This window comes from Ambystoma mexicanum, chromosome 11 (assembly GCF_040938575.1).
Source record: "Ambystoma mexicanum isolate Mex_15411 chromosome 11, UKY_AmexF1_1, whole genome shotgun sequence".
NCBI classification, from domain to species: Eukaryota; Metazoa; Chordata; class Amphibia; order Caudata; family Ambystomatidae; genus Ambystoma; species Ambystoma mexicanum.
In genome coordinates this window covers 429,302,420-429,318,771 of record NC_090934.1, presented here as the reverse complement: position 1 = coordinate 429,318,771, position 16,352 = coordinate 429,302,420, and the positions used below count along the sequence as shown (strand labels likewise).

Here is a 16,352-nt window from a genome sequence, read left to right as displayed (position 1 = left end):
GATGCCCATGCCTTGTCAAAACCAGTGTAGAAGTAGGAAGAGACCCTATCCCTGTCAGTCTTTGGTTGTTTGTGAAGTGGGGAAACAATAGTGGCAAAAAGGCTACACTTCTGGGAACAGATATCCAGAATTAGAGGAACATAATTTACAGAAAAGTATTGAAGAGCATCAACGTGAATCTTGTCTTTCTGGAAAAATTGTTGAAAGTCTTGTGGAAGTTGGAGAAGTGCTGCAAAGCGGTCCTGACAGACACATTTTATGTTTTAGTAGTACTGGAGGAAGAGTCGAGCGAGGCAGTTGTAGAGAAGTTATAGTTCCTGGAGTTGTTAAAGTGGCACATCATCCTGATCAATATAAACATTGTTGCTATTGACAAACTGAAAACCTGTTCAAAGAAGAAGAATCTTATAATCTGTGTCTTGGATCTTTGTTGCGACTTTCTGTTGACAAGTTGAATGTATATCAGACTACATTGGAACTTTGTTGCAAACCAGGATTTCCGTGTGTTCTTTTCTTGAACTGTGAAGCAGAATCACGTTTCAAACCTGGGGAAGGGGACTTCACCCAGGTTCTGTAGAGAGACTTTGCTTACTTTATGAACTCAATCATTATTGTTTTGAACGGCCATGTATTTCCTTGTTTATTTGTTATATGTTTAATTGTGGGGACAGATATCCTTAGTTAGAGGGTTTCCTTTAGTTTATGATAGGCAGGGAAATTCTTGTCAGGGTAGGGATAGTGAGGCATCCATCCAACCTTTATTCTAATAAAATGGCTTTTGTAGAGAAAACTTTACTACGTGGTCAGCCTCACATTTCTGACCCTTCACAGGTCCAAAAGGATGAGTATACATGAGGGTTTGGAGTAATAAGTGTTCGAGAGAAAGATGGAGACAAGCATGAAGTGGATTTCCAAGACCATTATCCTCAAGGTACTTAGTTATCTGGTCGATGGCTACCTGCTCAAGGATCTTTGAATAATGTGTTAGGAGAAAAACTGGACAATAGTTTGCTGGGATGTTTGGGTCAGCAGAGGGTTTCTTTGATAGGGGTAAGACAGTTGCATATTTGAAGGAGGCAGGGAAGAGTCCAGCTGAGAGAGAAAGGTTAAAGAGCTCTAAAAGATAAGGGCAAGTGATTGAGACTATGTTTCTAAACATCTGGGGAGCTAAGGGGTTGATAGGAGTGCAAGATGGGTTGGTGCTGCAAAGGATGGCTGCTAATTCAATGGGAGAGGTAGGGGAGAAGTAGTCAAGAGTAGAGGCAGGGGGAGATGTGGTCAAAAAGATGAGGATTAGGGGGAGAGAGAGGAGGACTGTGAGAGTAACATGAATTTTAGACATTTGAGTGGAATAGTAGCGAGCAACAGCATTAGAAGAAAGGGAGGAGGCGATGGATATTGGCTTGCCAAGCATAAGCAAAGATTGGAGGGTGGATACATGTTTATGGGGGTGATTGCGAAGTGAGGAAATTGGGTTTGTGAAGTAGGAGAATTTGACAGAGTCCTTTGCAGAGGTTAGGACAGCAAGGGGATTTCTGTAGGTTACAGCACGTTTGTTTTGAGGGTCTGAATTTCAGAGGGGACCCAAGGCTGAGGATGGGAAGGTGTAAATTTGGAAACAAGATAGTGTTTGTCAAATTGAGTCAGACATGCATAGTGAGAGTCAGGGAAAGCATTGCAAATGGAAGAGGCATGGATAGGGAAAGAGACAGTAGAGCGGTCCTCACATCATCAAGGTAAGGGGCAAGAAAGTCCTGCCTGACTTTCCTCTCAATCATTACAATGGGAGATGAGGAGTAGAAGGTAATAGGGGTGAGATGTTAAAGTGAACAATGGAGTGATCAGAGACTGAGGGCTCAATGGAGAGGTCAGAGGAGGAGAATAAATTAAAGAGAAATACAAGGTTCAGAGAGTGGGTTGGGTGGTTGGAGAGGGAGTCATTGTAGTGGTCAGATAGGGGGGAGTTAAGTTCAAGGCGGGTGCCTGCAGATGGCTTGGGGAGGTTAAAGTCCCCCAACATGGCAATAGGGATGTCGGTAGGAAGTGACTGAAGGAGAAGGGTCAGATCAGGGACAAATGAGTTGAGAGTCCCAGGGGGTTGATACAGAGCCATAAAAGTGAGAAGAGTAAGAGGGAAGAGTTGAATAGTGTAAAATTCAAAAGAGGGAGAGTTGATGTCAGACTGCAGTATGGATGAGTGCCCAATGCCGCCATGCCTCTCAACCGGTCGAGGAGAGTGCAAGAAGGTAGCAGAGACAGCGTGGAGTGTTGCTAGTGTAGCAGAGACATGAGGGAAGATCCAGGTTTCTGTGATAGCAATTTGAGGGTGATAAGAGTTGAAGTCATCAGTGATGTAGGGAGACTTGTTGCAGAAGGATTGTGCATTGCAGAGGCCAAGTGAAAGATTGATGGGAGGAGAGGGATGAAGAGGCAACACCAGTTGAGGCTGAAGGCTCTAAGATAAGGGAAGGGGAAAAGCGAGTAGAAAGAGGAATGGAGCAAAGTCAAGATACATGATGATGGATAGACGGAATGGGCAAGTGAGGACAATGAAAAAGGGCGCAACCCAATGTAAAAGGGTGCAACAGTGCCATAAATAGCAGCTGTTTTTTTGACGGTGTGGGCATCATTTACCTCTAGCGTTTGGCTGGTGGTGAATCAGGGAACCCTATCCAGCACCAGGAAATGTGCCAGTCACAGTATTACAGCTACTTTTACCAGCATTTTGTTTGGGACCGGCAAACTTGTAATGAGGGTCTGTGTCTCCCAGCAACCCAGAAGTCAAGGGACAGCCCTGGGCCCTGGTTCCTGCCACCATCCGTTTGTGAGCTACACTGTCCTGGACTTCGCCTGCCTTTCCCAGACATTTTCATGCCTCATGCCATTGACACTTGGACCACACCACGTTTTGCACCTAATCAACCAGTTCAACAGGTCAACGATAAAGCACTGCCTCAGGAAGTGCCTCGAAGCCAAGCTCAACCATGTTCAGCCTCCCCCAAAAGGTATTTGAAGTTGTCCTGTCCCACTGAGCTGCCTGAAATGGCGCCAGTGGACTACAAGACCCCACTCTCCACCTTTTAAAAGACATCATCATCATTCAACAAAAAATCTTACCTGTCTGCTCCCCTTTCTCCAAAGTGCTCCTTTATTCCAAAGTCTATATTTTCTATGTTTTCCTCTACAGGGGTGGAATGTTAATATTTTAATGTGTTGTGTGCACTGTGTTTTATTAAAGTTCCTCTTCTTGCAGAACTTTGGTTGAACGCTCTTTTATTTTGTCACCTTTGCTCTATTGTTGCTTGTGCTGCATCTGTACCAGGTCATGCCACTCCTGAAGAGGATAGCCTGCTCTCAGCCCACGTTACCAAGAAGCGAAGGAGGTGTATATGTTGGCATGTGCCTGTTTCACCATTGTGATTGGGATCAATGCTTGTTTATTAGAAGTGTGGGGGCTGAGTAACGGGAATAGTTACTATTCATCCCTGTAACTCCCGCAGTAGCGGTAGTCATTTCGTCACAACAACCCTGACCAAAAAAAGTACAATATAAACCTATTGAAATTTACTTCGAGGTTTTGTGCCTGATTAAACCGCTCAACCTGCAGCCTCGTACATTATATAGCACAGACCTCCAAGGTTAGTCTGCAGTGGGGGTACATTATTTTGAATATAGGTAGGTTCACATTTCTGTACCAACCACGGATTTAACTCAGCAGCTTCAATATAAATAAAATGATGCTCTTCCAAATTTCAAAGAGGTTGTGTGTGTTGTTTTTAATTTGCAAAAGTAAGCTCCTGCTACTGCCAGAAGACACGTGGGGGCTTTGTGATGTAACGGCTGAACTTGTTTCCCTTGCTGCTGTGTGAATAACACTCTCAGCAGCAGCAGGAGATGTTGAACATTCCAATGGAAAAGTGATGTTCTCAGAAGCTGGAGTTGGGTGGGAACTGACTGGGACTCTATCCACGAGGGTAAAAGACCAGTAAGACAGCTCAACCTCAGAGACATGTGTGCTTCCCACAGACGTGGCGTCGAATACCCGAGGGACCGACTCAGCCCATTAATCTTCTGAGTTCAATGACTAATAACTGTTATTGCAGTGCTTGGAAATGTGGGTGTTACAATATTAATCTTTAATTTTGCTTGGGTAGGAAGAACTAAGAAGGGAGTCAGGTGATATGGTGTATAACTGTCGCTAGAACGGAAGTCGCTATGATCTATTTTTTCAACACAGCGATTTATACAGGATTGTTTTTCCAGTGCACATCGTTTGCATTTTGCATTTTTTCTCACTGTTCTTATATTTGTTTCCGTGTTTCGCGCCTTCTGAGATAAGCATTTATTTGTCTTAAAGAAACTCGGCAGCTAAACTTCCTCCTAGGCCAAGATGTACACGTTTCAGCGCAAATAGACGTGACCTGGAAAGTTAAGACACGTCTGGTTGTTTCTGAAAAGAAGGTGCAGCTTCCAAAAGGAGGAATTTGCATGCCGCATTGCCAGTCTTCCTTTGAAGAGAGGCGCCTGTTAAGCTTGTTTCAGTAGCACCTTGGGTCGCCCATTCCTGCGGTTTCGTGTTTTTTTACACTGACCTGCATTTGTACTTCCCTGTTGACATTTCATTAATCACGTTCTCTGCAGAGCTCTATGCTAACCTATTACTGCACACACAGCTGTGATTTCTGCCCCCATAGACCCATAATTAATGGGCATGACGTTATAATTATTTTCCATACTTCACTGCAATTACATCCCTCAGGTGAATTGTGAATTTCATCCAATGACGAGCCTAGGAATTGTTTCCTTTCTAACCAGATAGTCTCTTTGATCGAAAAGAATGCCAGTCATTTTGGATAATTGTAAATCTGCTCTCTAAATGAACGAGTGATTCGGGTGCTGCAAGCAAATTGGGAATTTAATTTACATACTAAGTGTACATCAAAATTATATTTACGTGCTGCCTAGATACATGAGCGGTGAGAGCTACAGGTGTGTAAATTCCTGCGGTGGCTCCCTGTGCAGTCAGGGCTGTCACAAGATGTGGTGAGGCCCCCTTATGATGTTACGCACTGGGCCAGCGGCAGCACATTCGCAAACAGGGGACTCGAGAAATCTCCCCTTGAGTTTGTGTGCAGGAACCCAAATATGGTTTATTACTACAGCTGCAAATCAACTACAGCAAAGTTAGATTTCTCTACTAAAGAAAGGTTTATGCCAGACTAACTTTTGTATCATATGCACAAATATATATAGGATGACATGATGCATGTTGTGCATGACGCCAGCATTAAGGAGCACCCTGCCCCTGTGTGCGCATTAAAACACATCATACACAGTGACAGATGGATGATGTACAGTGGAGGCTGGTGAATTTCTGAACTGAAGAGGCTTAGATATTTGTGCCAATTATGCAGGATCGACAGAGCACAGTGAGGGTGCCCAAACCAAAAAGGGGTTATTTGAGGGAATTTCTCACTCCCAAGAAAATGTTTGAAACATTGGGTTACAATTATGCATTTTACAGCACTTTCTTTGTAAAATTGGGTAGAAATCCATACAGTTTACAATTGGTTTTGTATGGAAACACATGGAAAAACCCAATAGTTGCAAGTCACCAACCATGCACAGGACAGTTTTCCAATACATTTCATGCCACTGTTGCACACAACATATGCTAGTATAAAGATACATTCATGCTGGTTTTTCCCATGTGGTCCAAGCAGGCCGCACCAATATATGGCATTATTACCATGTACGCACTCCCAGCCAGTAAAAATGCCATGCCACAGAAAGTATGCCCATGCTGACTGTGCACCATAAATGTTATTACTGGCTCAATTGGATTTAATTAAATGTGGGCCAATTTAGCCAAGTAGTATGTTTGCTTTAACCTTGATTCATAGTTATGTGCAACAGGGGTAAGCAAAACAAGCATTGGCAATCCTAACACTTTGGGCTTTCATGTAGACATGGTAAAGGCAGTGCTGTATTGGTATTAACTGCCCGTTTATGGTAGCAGATGCAAACTGGTTTGAGAAACTGAGCATCCAATAGCAGTGCCTGGCAAATGCCTAATAAGGTGCAACACCATTGAAAGGATCAGGCTTTAGCCCCCTCCCGAAATGTTGGGTTTTGTTGATTCAACCTGGCTGCATGGGCGGAGCCAGCCCCTGGCTAGTGAGGGCTGAAGCACGCCACCTTTGAGGCAAAAGGACTGTTTCGATGTGTCGCCAGCCCGTAGCTCTCGCAAACATGCAGAGTACAAATGCCTATTCAGGCGATATCAACAGATTAACTTTGATAAAGCCAAAGTCTTAACTTCTGGTCTCAGCTTTTAGATGGCCCACCTCTCCAGAGATTAGCATAGCATTGTGAAAGTAAAGAACCTCTGAATTGGGGTGAAAGATACGACTAGTGGCCAAAGGGAAAGTGAACTAGCTATTCAGCTTCCTAGCTGGTCTCAGGGTATTGGGAGGGAAGTGGGAGCAGGGCTGGTTGACGATGCGTCAGGGCTGGTGGTGGCCCATTTCTTTGCAATGTTTGTGGAACACCCCAGGCCTTACAGATTGGAAAAATAGGCCAAGGTACCTGTGGAGTGCTTAAATCAATAATTAAGTCAAAATAATACAGTGAGGTGGTTAAAAGCTGCATATTATCAGTAGGCGTCTGTGTCATAAGACTGCCAACATGGGGGCAGCTGCTTGGGGGCCCATTTCAACTGTAAAAACTGAAAGACCCAGATGCCATCCCTCAGTGGGGAGACCGACAGCGCAATAGGTTTATTGGCCCCACATTGGCCCCACTCACTTTCCCCTTTCAAAACTGTCATCCAGACCCTGCCGGGCTGACCAACAGAGCTGTGGCCAGACGGAACAAGATAGACGTTAAATGAGCCCTGGGCTTCACTGTTAACAAAGGCCCTGAAATTACTAACATAAAACATTTCACTGTTAGCACCTGCATTCATAAACATACATTTTTAGGTAATTGAAATTGACATGTGGGGTTAGCACTTGCATTCCAGGGGAGTGATTAGAAGGAAAGTGGTGACATGAGAAATCTCATTCTCACAGCAGTCCTTAAGTGTGATGTTTCAGAAATTAGGGCGAGAGTTAGCTGCTTGTAACATTGAAGCTTCGTCAGAATAGTCTCATTCGAATGTGGAATGATGTTAGATGTGCCCACACAAGTAAGTTTGCCCCTCCACCACAGGCTCTGAAGTTAGCGCCCCTCCCAACATTTGAAGTGTTAGTTCCACTCCGTCGCCCTCCAAAATTATAGCCTAGGTGCACCTCTGATGCCATGACCTCACCCCTTAACTAAGTGTCCTGCAGGTCTGCTAAATTTAGGGGTGGGTGCTGACGCACACAACATATACAACACTTTCACCCATGCATTCATCCACCAGTCACACAACTACTTGCACGCACGCATACATAAAACCCAACACAGCAGTGACACCAACATATACACCAACATACAAGCACGCATTCATGCACATAAACATACTCCTTTAATTTACACATTTAAATTAAAATAAAAAACACTTACCTTACCTCCATGCACCCCTGAAAAGCCCCTGCACAGCCACGGGGGACCGGATGGCCTTCACTCCGACATGTAGACATGCTGCCTGACAGGAGAGAACTCCTCTCCTGTCATTCAGCATGCCCACGTTGTCAGCTGAATAACGGGAGGCAGCAGAGCTCACTTCCGAGCCCTGCTGTCTCCCATTATTTTGCTGTTTGTTGCGGAGCCAAACGGCTTCACAATCACAACAAACAGCAAAATCTTTGCAGGGGCAGAGAGCAGACAGCACAGTCCCCTGTGTGAATAAAGGACACGGGTGGACTGTGCTGCCTTCTACTGAGGAGAGGGGTGCCGCGAGGCCCCCCCGCAAGCGCGAAGCCCGGGGCAGTTTGCCCCTCCTGCCCCCACCCCCTCGTGACGGCCCTGTGTGCAGTCTTTCACGTGCATGAGGCCGGAGCCAGCCTCCACATTTTGTGGGGGCTGTTGTGGAGAAATGACAGGGGACCACCTTAATAGGAACGACCTTAAGGGAAGGAAGGAAGCGCCAGGTACACGAGGGGAGAGGGAGGAAGAGGAGGGGCTACTAAAGCCTGGGTGAATGGAGCTGTAAATGGAAATAAAGATATACGGTCCTGGTTTACCTGGCTCCATTATTGAGGTTGGTCCATACGGGAGGAGGCAAGATAATTGATCGGGGCAGTTCTGCCACACATGACATAACAGGGGCTCAATGGAAGCTTTAAAAGCTGGTAGTAAGTGGGGCCATTAAACCCATTGTACTGTTGACCCAATCCCCCCCGCCCCCAGCTACCCCCCCCCCCCCCCCCCCGATCCCCGCCATTGAGGCCAGGAGGCCGAATAGCTCTCCTGCCTTCCTTAGACTCATCAAATGCATCTTTTACGCAATTCAGAGTCTTTTTAGTTTGCAAAGAGATGCTAATCATTGGAGGCGTGGGTCTTCATGAAGCTGTGAGCCCAGCAGTTAAGCGTGTGGCTTCATCATAGGCGGTCTTTTGATATCAGCAGGGCAGGCTTTCGTCCTCTGCTACTGTGTGTTTTCTGCTGCTGCTACGTTAATGAGTATTTAAATGTAAGTAAATATACCACTCTCCAAGGTGCGAAATTTGACAGGCTCTTGCCAGAATCAAGGACTGGGCATCACATCAGAGTGATGCCTTCAGCCTCAAAGTGGTAGGGCTCAGTTTATCGTTGCAATATATGACCATTACTCCCTTCTAGGTCTGCGCACAGGCTCTGCGTGGAACGTTCTTCTCCATATGTAAGTGAGGAGATACTCGGTCACAAATGCACAAGCCAACATGTCCTTTTCTAACACTGCTGAAAGGTTCCTCAAACGTAATCCTGAGCTGTGGGCCTTGCTACTTTATAGAATGTTCCATATGGAGGGGCAGAATCATCCAGAATAGTTGGAAGAAATCTACACTTGTTACTGTATTCAAAAAGGGAATTAGAACTGGTCCACATAATTACCGTCTGAGGGTGATGATTGATTCTAGTTGTAAAATCTTTTGTACATTATTACGTAGAATAAACATCTGGTTACGGGAAAATAACTTGTTATCTCAACAACAGACTGGTTTTAGGTGTGTTCAAAGCACACTTGACAATATTTGGAATTCACATAATTTAATGTCTGATATCCATCAGTCCCCTGGGAAGAATCGGTATCACTGTTACATATACTATGCTGGTGCGTTCTATTGTGTTATGAGAGAGAGACTGTTGGATTAACTGTTAGCCTGGGGAATAGATCGCTATATCTTCAATTTCCTTAGACAAATACACATGCAGACCACAGATGAGAATCCACTAGATCAGGGGGGAACGTTTACTAAGCCTATGGTCACTAACTATGGCTTGAAGCAAGGGCGAGTCTTGACCCCAGTTCTTTACAATCTCTATGTAGCAGACATGGATAATGCACTCAGTGCTCAGCGTCATTTTCCTCCTAGGATTGGCCAAGAATCCATCTTGTGGCTTTCTTACATAGATGATACAGTGGTCCTTAATCACACTTCAGCTGGTCTACAGTGAACTCTGGATGCATTTTATAGCTATGCTGTCACAAATAACGTAAGAATTAATTTGCATAAAGCTAAGGTGATGGTCATAGGCAGGAAATCGTGGTCCAAACCTGCATATAATTGGAAAATAAAAGGAGTCCCTTTAGAAGTTGTTGACTTATATCTTTCTCTTGGTATGCCTATTAAAAACCTCCTTAATAAATCATATTATGAAAAATTACTGATTGGTAAAGTCACTAAAAAATGGAATTTGATTAAAGGGCTTATGGACAGGAAAGGTGTACACAATATTCAAGGTTATCGCCAGGTATATAAGATAGGCATGATACCAAGCATCCTTTATGGATTGGAAGTTCTTACTGAAAAATATGTATTCTGGTTAGAATGGTTGGAGGGTAAACCCGCGAGCAGAACTCGTGATTGCAATGGCACCATTGTCAACGGTGCCGGTGCAACCATGCTCCCCACCGGGAGCCCGGCATTAATACCTCCCGCGAACCGGCCCACTCATCTCCTAATAATAATAATAATTTAGCATTGCATATCGCTACGAACCCTCAGGTATCTAAGCATTGCTTATTATTACCCACGGTGTGGGGTGCTCATTTATCGACCTTGGAAGGATGAAAGGCTGAGTTTGGCCCTGCCAGGATTCGAGCCTGCGTCAGCAGGCTCTGCACGGATGTCAAAGCGAGCACTCTACTCGCTGTGCCACTTGACCTCGCTGTGCCACTTGACCCGGTAATGGGCTGGTCATTGCCCAATCACGGGAGGCGGTGCCGGTAGCGAGCATGGCTGTAGCCATGCCTGCCATACAGGCACGGCTACCGCCATGCTCGTAATGATGCCCAATGTCTGCAGCGGGCCTTGAGGATAACTTAATGGATAAAATTGCTAGGGATTTTCGTGTTTTTAACACTAATGTACCCCTTTTAGCATTGGCAAATATGGTCAAGAAATGTATTTGGACATACCGCCTAGCACTGAAATGGCCGCTTACTTTGTTTGATGTGAAGCTAAAAACTAAAGCCAAGGAATGGGATTTGGCAAATAACCTTAACTACCACTCAGGGTTTTGCATTAGGGAAGCCGCTGAGGTATCTGACAACATTCTGTGGTAATGAACTTCGACGTTTCATCCTGTATTTGCGGTTTTAACGTGCTCCCCACTCATGAGTATACTGGAGCTTGGGTGGGTACCTATGTGAGGCAGGAATGTGCCGTGTATGCACTATGGGGGTAGAAATTGCTAGGCATTTACTCATAGCATTTACTCATAGGCTGACAGGCTTTCGAACACTGATATCTTAAAGGTGATAATAACCTGGAACTTCCTCCAACAAGGATTAGAACAGACCAATTTTGGTCCAGTATTCGGCTGAGTCTCTGATTGTTACAGGGCAGCACATTGTATATGGAAAATGGCAGTTTACTACATTGGGGAAAAATCTGGTTGGGATGAGGTGTCTTTGCGTATAATTCATGACTTCTTGTCATTTAGAACTTGTTGAAAGAGAGCATATTGAGGTTGGTTAGGTGTCATATTTCGCTGGATAGGCTATTTTAGAATTGTATGTATTTTAACCTGTATGACCCAGGTTGATGCATGTTTCGAAATTAATGCATTATTATGTTGATTTTGCTGTATTATGCTGATGTACATGTATTTTATTTGCTTTGCTATGCTTACTTTTATTGTTGTGTTAAATGTTTTAATTAAACACAAACACGTTTATAAGAACAAAAACAAAACAAATCACAAGAATGACACCAAACATACCTCCAAAATCTAACTCCATCCAAAGGGTGGTGCTAATAGCTGCCAAGTGAACCGAAATAATTAAAATGCCATTATCTGGCCCCAAACTGCTGCTGCGTCCAAATGCTGCGAGGGAACAGACTGCGGCCATCATCCATCATTACAACAAATTGTCCCATGTGTATGTATGTATGGGGGAAACCAAGTAACTCCCCTTACCACACAAAGATATATGGCCTATATTGGAAGGGCAATGAAGACATTTAAAAAGTAAGAGTCAACCCCCGAAGGCCATGGTAAGGCCAAACAAGGGCCAGATATTGGCAAACACCTTCAAATGGTTTTAACGTGGAGAGTTGTGGAAGTATTGTATGGAGAAAGATATACGTGGCTGCTGTTCTCTCAACAAGCGCGTCCAGCAGCTCATGCAATATTGAAGGGACAGTGGCGTAACACAAAATGTGGGGGCCCCCCTGCGAGCCATGCTGAGGGGGCCCCCCAACTCGGCAACAAATCACGGGTTGCGCCACACTCTGGGCCGGCCTAGACTGTCACGCTTGCACAATACGCATGAACGTGCTGCTGAAGGGGTATGCCGCACACTGCACTAGGAAAAAGATATAAATATGTGTTTTAATGCAATATACAGCACACTTTCTGAGATAAATTGGCTATAAAGCCAGAGTGTTTGCAATTGTTTTGTAGGGTAACACAATCCAATACATGCAAGTCACCAACAGTTCACAGGAACATTAATGCTTCCAACTGGCTGCACAATGTAGACCAGTGTAAACACGTAATAACATTATAGTACAGAATGCCAGGCCACATTTAGACATACCTAGACTGTTTTCAGCAAAATGCCAGTCAAAGCAATAACACTCATCAAGAGGAGAGCACACAATAAAGCATGTGTCTCCATGGCCTCGAACAACACGGCCAAACTCTTTAAAATCTGCAAGGAACTGGTCAATCCTGTTGTGGTCTATACCTCTTCTGTTCCCTCCCATGCCCTCTGTACAGCTCTGGCCTCTCATTTCTCTGCTAAATCTCAGGACATCCTGTCCTCTATGTCCTCTTCCTCTCTCGGCCCATTTTGTCCATCTCTTCTCTCCTCCTCCTTTTTCCTCTTTCTCTCTGACAACACCTGACGAGGTTTCTAGACAAGTCCGATCTATGAAAGTGTCGTCCAAACAGGTGCTCCGCTGCTCCTCCAGAACCATCAAAGCCCATATTGACACCCTCGCTCCAGCCTTGGCCGATTTCTGTAATCACTCTTTGGCCACTGCAATGTTCCCCTCTCCCTTTGAGCACTCCCTTGTGCACCCACTCCTCAAGAAGCAGTCTGCTGATCCTACCTGCTGGAAAACTATCGCTCAATCTCCACCTTTCCTGAGCAAACTCTTGGAAAAGCTTGCCATCTCCCAGCTTACTCTCCACACTGAATCTGTTGGTTGTCTCCATGACCATCAGTCTGGCTTCAGAGCTGCCAGAGGCATGGAAACTGCTCTCCTTAACACCTGTGCTGCTCTCTAACCTTGATTCCAGCATTCCTTCTATTCTCATCCTTCATCTTTCCTCTGCTTTCGACAGGGTCAACATCGCCATCCTGATCAATCGACTCTGTGAGAACCTGGGCATCACAGATCAGACCCTAGAGTGACTGACCTACTTCCACTTGGACCGCCACTCCGCTCCCAGGTCGATCGTGGTCCCATTCTCTCCTCCACCTCTCTCTACCTGTGGCATTCCCCAGGGCTCTATCCTCTCACGCTGGTTTTTCAACCTCTACTTGGCCACTTTGGCCTCCCTGATCTCTACCTTATCCTCTAACTTTCAGTGTTGTGCGGATGACTCAGCTTTCCTTCAGGCTCCCCTCATCCTCCTCTCCTCTCTTGCACATTCCTGACTGTCTATCCACGATTCAGGATTGGTGCGCCTCCAAAAATCTCTGCCTTAATGCCAGTAAGACAGAGATCCTTCTCATTGGGACCCTTGCCACTGTGTTTCCTCTCTCACTATAGCAGACCACCTTGGGCCCTCTTCCTTTGCCTTCCTGCGAGGCAAAAAACCTTGGTGTCATCTTCAACGCCACACTCGCTTTCTCTCCTAACATCTCGGACATCACCAAGAAGTCCCACTACCAGCTGCTCCTCCTCAAAGGGACTCTTCCCTTTCTCACTCTCCACCAGAAGCTCACTGTCTCTAAGCTGGACTACTGCAACAGCCACTTTCTCAATCTGTCTTCCTCTAGTCTCCTTCACCTGCAAATAATCCAGAACAGGACTGCAAGACTTAGCCCTGGCCTCAAGCCTTGGGATTGTATTTCTCCAGCCCTGAAATCTCTCCACTGGCTGCAAGGATCAAGTTCAAGAACCTTTGCATTGCCCACAAGGCTTTCTGGGGCCAGTGCCAACACTAAATCCAATGCTCTCTTCCAAAATACCTTCTTTCTCTAACCCTTCACTCAGCTACCTCCAACTCTCTAAGGCTTAGACATTTCTCCAGGCAGAGAGTGGGGGTAGACCTCTCTCCTCTGCTGGCGCCTCCAACTGGAATGGCCTCCCTGCCCCTCTCAAACTTGAGGCGGACAACCTGAAGTTTCGGAAGCAGCTAAAAGCTTTCCTCTTCTCTGCTGCTTTCGCTCTCTCTCCCCCCCCCCCGCTGACCTACCTGACCTACATGTCTGCTGTACTGACTGGCTGCTTGGCTACCCTCAGAGTCTCTCTGAGTCCAGGCTCTTTCTTGATTGGTCACCCTTGCACTGCCTCCGGGCCTACCATGCACTTAGGGGCTGTAACTGTAACCCTGCAGTCCATTGTTCTTCTTGCACAACCAATAGCTGCTCTGCCCTGGCTGCACTTACTGAGAGCATTGCTGCCCTGTTTTCCCCTCCCCTCTCACTTGCACTTCCCTGCCCCCTTTTCCCTTGCACTTCTCATTCTCACAATGACACAAGGCCTAGTGAGATCGTTTGTCTTGTCCTCCCTCTATCATCCCTCCCTTGTGTACACTTGTGTACAGGCGCATTATAAATGACTTGAATCACATCATATCATTTTATCACAGATGCCCAGAAAAATATACAATGCCGCAGTAAGAAATGGCTAGACTGGCAGCACCCAAATGCCAATCTAGCCAGGTAATTAAAGTTAGCAGGACTACTTTATCAGAAATGTCCAGTTAAAAGAAAGTCATACCAAACTGAGGAATGACTAGACTGGCTAAATCAAAATGCCTCTCTAGCCACTAATACCACATATCATGCCTGCTTAGCCTGGACATGGACAACCATTATGATTTATCACACAATCCTGCCCCCCCACACATCCACTCTCCCTCCCACCCACCACCCCAACCTCCACAATCAGCTCCTTGGCCCAGAATTACCTGTGTGTCCCTCTTCCTTGTCCCAGAGCTTTCATATGAGGCTCCTTGCCTCATAGGTAAGTACTGGGATGAGGAACAGTGGGACTAGGAGTGATGAAGATTACAGGTAGCAAAATCAGGCATTAGCTCCATGTACCTCTACCTCTTCCCAGTACTTTTGTATGAGGCAGAGTGCCTCAAACACACGTACTGCCTCGTATATAAGTACTGGGACGAGGAAGAATAGGGCTAGGAGTAAGCAAGGCATTAAACACAGGTAGTAGCGCAACACCATTGAGTTGACTGGGCTTCAGCACTACCCCCCCTGACATTTTGGGCTATATTGACTCAACTTGGCTAACCTTTAGAGCAGTTGCCAGACCGAACAGGACACAGATTTTAAACGGCACCTGGTTTTTGCTGTTAACAAGAACCCAGCAATTACCAACGTAAAGCATTTCACTGTTAGTACCTGCATTCAAATTCCACATTGTTTAGGCGATTGAAATCGTGATGTGGGTTTAGTACTTGCATGCCAGGGGAGTGATTGGAAGGGTAGAGAGGGAACAGGAGACTTATAGGAGAGAGTTAACTGCTTGTAACATTGAATCTGCACTAGAATAGTCTCATTAAAATGCGTAAATAATTTGGATGCGCCCACACAAATAAGTTTCCCCCTCCCCACCGCATGTGAAGTTAGCGCCTCTCCCAACATTTGAAGGGTTAGCCCCCCCGAAATGAAGGTTTTCTTGTGTCCCTGTACACAAGCACACACACCATTTACCTTATACACACCCAGTCATCCACACATTTAAGTGTGCACCCTTTCACCATACACTCACACAGGTAGCCACCTATACATTTATGTGTGCACCCTTTCACCATGCAGGCACACCCCCACAGCCACCCATACATTTAAGTGTGCACCCTTTCACCATACACACACAGGCAGCCGGCTATACATTTGAGTGTGCACCCTTTCACCATAGACTCATACACGCACACCTCATGGAGTTGAGGGGGGGCCCTATTACTTAAAAAAGAAATTGGGGCTCATTACGGGTCCAGCGGTAACCGTGCCGGTGCTACCGGCTGGTTGCCGCCAGACCCATAAAAAATTACTATGGCCTGACTGCAAGTCCGGCGGCTGGGAAATCAGGTGCCGGTAATTTCGTTAAACCCCAGACTCCACAGGAATGGGGACACAGAAGCACCTGCACCATTGTTAACGGTGCCGGTGCTTCCGTGACAGGTCTGCCTACCGTGGCTGCTGTGCCTGCCAGGGTCAGACCTGTCGGGCACGGCAGCCCCACCAGGCAGACCTGTAATATGCCGGTCCGGAAACAACAGTGCCTGTAAGCTTACCAGCACCATTGTTTCCGGACCGGCATGGTCAGAATGAGCCCCATTGTTTCGTTTTTAAGTCACTATAACTTCATTAAGAAATTATTTCAGTTAAGGACCGAACCATAATCAAAATAATTTCTTTATGATGGCTGAGTGGCTTCAAAAACAAACAATTTCTTTTTGAAGGCATAGGGTTCCCCCCCCACCCCATGACATGGAGGCCTCCAGCCTAGGGTCTTCCATGTCATGGGGTACGGGGGCCCTCAGACTTCAAAAATAAAGTTTCTTTTTGTAGTCACTCT

General features: G+C 45.8%; 1 long non-coding RNA gene across 1 annotated transcript in view; it reads left to right on the top strand.

Annotated features, from left to right (window-relative positions):
- The first annotated feature begins 8,129 nt into the window (after window positions 1–8,129).
- LOC138503488 (uncharacterized) overlaps window positions 8,130–16,352 on the top strand; it is a 72,516-nt gene continuing 64,293 nt past the window's right edge. Inside the window, exon 1 of the long non-coding RNA XR_011279649.1 lies at window positions 8,130–8,188. This is a non-coding gene — a long non-coding RNA (uncharacterized lncRNA). The remainder of the gene's footprint in view (window positions 8,189–16,352) is intronic.